We start from the raw sequence: 3,788 nt of genomic DNA on the forward strand, positions 1-3,788 counted from the left end.
TTCTTATCCTTTAAAAATAATAATAATTTTAAAATAAATAAATAAAAACTTCAGGTAGACTCACCCCCTCCTATGTAGGTCACCATAAACCCACTAAGAGAAGATCAAGGTCATAAAAATAAGAACAAAGAGTTAGAGCAAAGTGGAAAGCAAGATAACAGCTGGCAGATGGTCAACAGTATCTGGGAAATGTACACATCGTGACAATTTTGTGGCATTCTTGTAAAATTCCTAAATGAGATAATACGGTGATACAGTTGCTATGGAAACTTGAAAAGTACATAACCTGGGAGCAAAGTCCAAATCAGCACCAACATTTTGTTTTCCTGATTTGTCATCAAGCTGTCAGTCGCCGGCTTTCAAGTCTTGAGATTTGAAATGGAAATCAGTATGGAGATACGTTAATATTCAACTATTTGTTCAATATTACATAACTATATTTGATAATCTGAGCAACAGATTTGATAATAAAAATAGGTAAGATAACAACCATTGTTGATTAGCTATTCCTGTTTTGAAAGTCTGTAACATATGTGTATATGTGTTGCTGTATGTTACCTTCTTTATGTCTTTTTTTCTGTGCTTTTGTCTCTATTTTTACTCTTCAAAATAAACTAAATTAAATTTTTAAAATAAAAAAGAGAGATGCCTCAGAAGTAGATACAGGCACTCTTAGTAGTAGTTACTGAACTAAGTCTGGAGATTTGAACATGAAAATCTAATCCAATAAGATTATCTAATAATTAGATAATCTTATCTAATAAGCAATTATTAAGTAATTATGTGCCATGCCCTCAATTTAGAAAAATGAGTAAATATCCACTTTAATGATAATTAGAATATAGTAAAAGATATAAATACCTAAACATCTGCAATAGGTTATTTTAAATACATATGTGATGTAAACACTAAATAAATACAATTGCTTTGACACCTTAAAGTTAGAAGGAGAGGTTTCCAAAGTGTGGCCAGGTGGAATAGCAGTTTGTCAGACAGATGTAAAGAACCGAGACACAAATATAAATTAGAAAAACTATGTGATGCTAAAATGAACAAAGGCAAGCCATAGAAGATTAGATTGAAGAAGTTTAATAGGAAAGTGCTTAGTGCTATAATCTTTGAGATTTAATCCACAGCAAATACAAAGTGACCACAAGCTTCTAAGCAGAGCTGTCATACTCTTTGCATTTTAGAAAAATTATCCTGGAGTAGAGTAACATGTGCCTGTGAAAGTCTGAGGGCAGACTATTGCAGCAAAGCACGAGAGGCAGTGTTAGCAGTTACAGGATGATTGCAGCTGTCCAAAGGAGAGAAGTACACACTCAAAGAAAGGCAGTGCAGTGAATGATCCATAGGTGAATTCAATCTGATTTAAGGAAAATTTAGGAGCAGATGACAAATACCTAAGAAATGTACCCACAAAATATGCCCACAGAAGCACCCTGCTGTGCCTGGTTACCCATTCCCCAAAGGCTTTCTTCTTTGCTCTCCCTCCTCACAAGGCCCCCCACATGGTCAGGTTCAGTGACCTGCTCAGCTGTTTCTTAGCTTTTTCCTTCCTGACTTTGAGCTTTGATCTTCACTGTTCCTCAAATCTTGGTTTTGGACAGCAAAGGTCCTTGGTTCTAAAAGCATGGTAGGGTGATCCAGCAGACCCACCTGAGCAGACAAGACTGTGACCCTGACACAGAGCCAGCACGGCGGACCAAAGTCAAAACTGATTTTGACAGGAAGGAAAGCTTCCTGAATGGACAGATCTTAAGACCATATAGCTAAGTGTCATATATCAGGCACAGAAAATTAAATATATCCTGGTTTCCCCTTATATGAGAACTCCAAAATATAAATAATACAATAACTTGTTATTTAATTTAAATTAACTTAAAGAAGTAAAGAGAGATGGTAGGAAACAGGGAAATAGACTTTGTAGAAATGGGGAGGGAATTTAGGGAATAAAGAAAAAGGAAAAATGGAGAAAGGGACTAGTGAAAATAATCACAATGTGATATTTTATGTAATAATGCCCCAAAGTGCATGTAATTACTAGGCATCATAAATATATACCGCTAATAATAATATTTTTAAAAGAACAAAAGCTCGCTGGCTTGCTAACACTTTTCTATGGAATTTTTTAGGATTTAGAGAATTTACCCCTAAAATTTTTGAGTGTGTTATTAGATTGAATGCCATTTAGATAAATGAACCATTTAATAGTGGATGGTTCCTATACCAGAATTATTCAGTTGGATGCCCTAGAATGAGTTAATTGTGTGCTTAATGCTCAGAGAAAGTTAGTTTAGGCCAAGTGCCTTGTAAACTTTTTTTTGGAAACTTGAGTCCTGCATGGTAAGGCTTTATCAATATCTATCACTCTGTATGGCAAAGGTGCCAGAAACAAATGTATTTAGTCAAATAGTGTTTAACTGAGGTTTAAGAGAGAACTCATTCTTCCAGAAAAACAACCCAGTTAATTGTTTTCGGCATACAACTACAGAACTATACCGCATTTGTTATTTGATGTATATTGAGCAAAATTCATGCCAATCGTTACTCAGCCATTCATGTGTGCTTTGGTCACTTCAGCCTTCCTTTCAGGGAGCTTTGATCATTTATGCACAGCTTACTATATTTGTCCCACAACTTCTCAGGACCAAGGGACTGTTTCCAGCTTTTCTGAGCACTTACTACCTCCTGCTCAATATCTTTTCCAAAACATCCCTGAACCTAAAATTTCCTTTCTTCCCTTCCTCCAGTTCCCACCAAACAAGAGTGCTATTGCACCTTCTATGGTAGGTGGTAGAGGAAAAGTAATTAAAATGCTGCACTAGACCAGTTGATGGTAAACCTTACATGGTAGGAAGCATGCTCTCCATAACCGTTTTTAGAAGAATCTGCTGTTCTACATAGGTCTTTGATTGGTGGGTTGTGGGCAGGAGTCACTTTTGAAGTGTAGGGAGGTTTTTGGGGGTTTTTTCTCATTTATTCAGGTGGACTAGATACCTGACATTCAATTACAGAGATTATCTTCTGAACCAAAGACAACCCATGCTTAGCCTTAGGTCTTATAAAAGAAGCATCTCATCAGGAAACTTGGCTTGGTCTTACATTTCTTACAATCAGTAGTTGAAGTCCTTCCCTAAAGCTATGTGGTTACATTCGAAATTTTTCTAGATAGGCTTTTACGGTTTCTAGTCAAGATAAAAGGTATATTGATTGTCTAGTGCATTTTTGTCTTTGTCAGACATCAAAATATCTAGCTAGGAAGTGAGCATTAGATGAAAACAGTGGTGAGGCAGTGACAATAATGCACACCGTCTTGTCACATTTAATTAATTTGGAAAGTACAAAGCAGGGTGTTACATCTTCACAACATTACTCTAACATTAGCTCATTGTCATTGTATATGAACAAACTTTGCCTTTGAAAATCTCTGTTGGGGCTCGAGAGATAGTTCAGTGATCTAAAACACCTGTTTAAGCAAGCTTAGGCAAAACACAGGGACCGCAGTTCAGTCCTCTCCTACACCACATGCCGGCCAGCCACAAAGAAAAAGAGAAGAAAATCTCTGCTATCAGGGCCAGCGAAATAGCTCAGCAGACTAAGCACCTGTTTAGGCAAGCGGAGGGAACTGGGTTCTATCCCTGGCATCATACACCATGTGGGCCTCATCCCTGGGCATGCTGAGCAGGCCAAAGAGACAGTGCTGTAATCCCAGCGCTGGGGAGGCTGAAAACAGGAGGCACTACAAGTTCAAGGTGCATACTGAGGCTCTGGACCAAACACATTAA

Source organism: Octodon degus, unplaced genomic scaffold (assembly GCF_000260255.1).
Source record: "Octodon degus isolate 3935 unplaced genomic scaffold, OctDeg1.0 scaffold00361, whole genome shotgun sequence".
Taxonomy (NCBI): Eukaryota; Metazoa; Chordata; class Mammalia; order Rodentia; family Octodontidae; genus Octodon; species Octodon degus.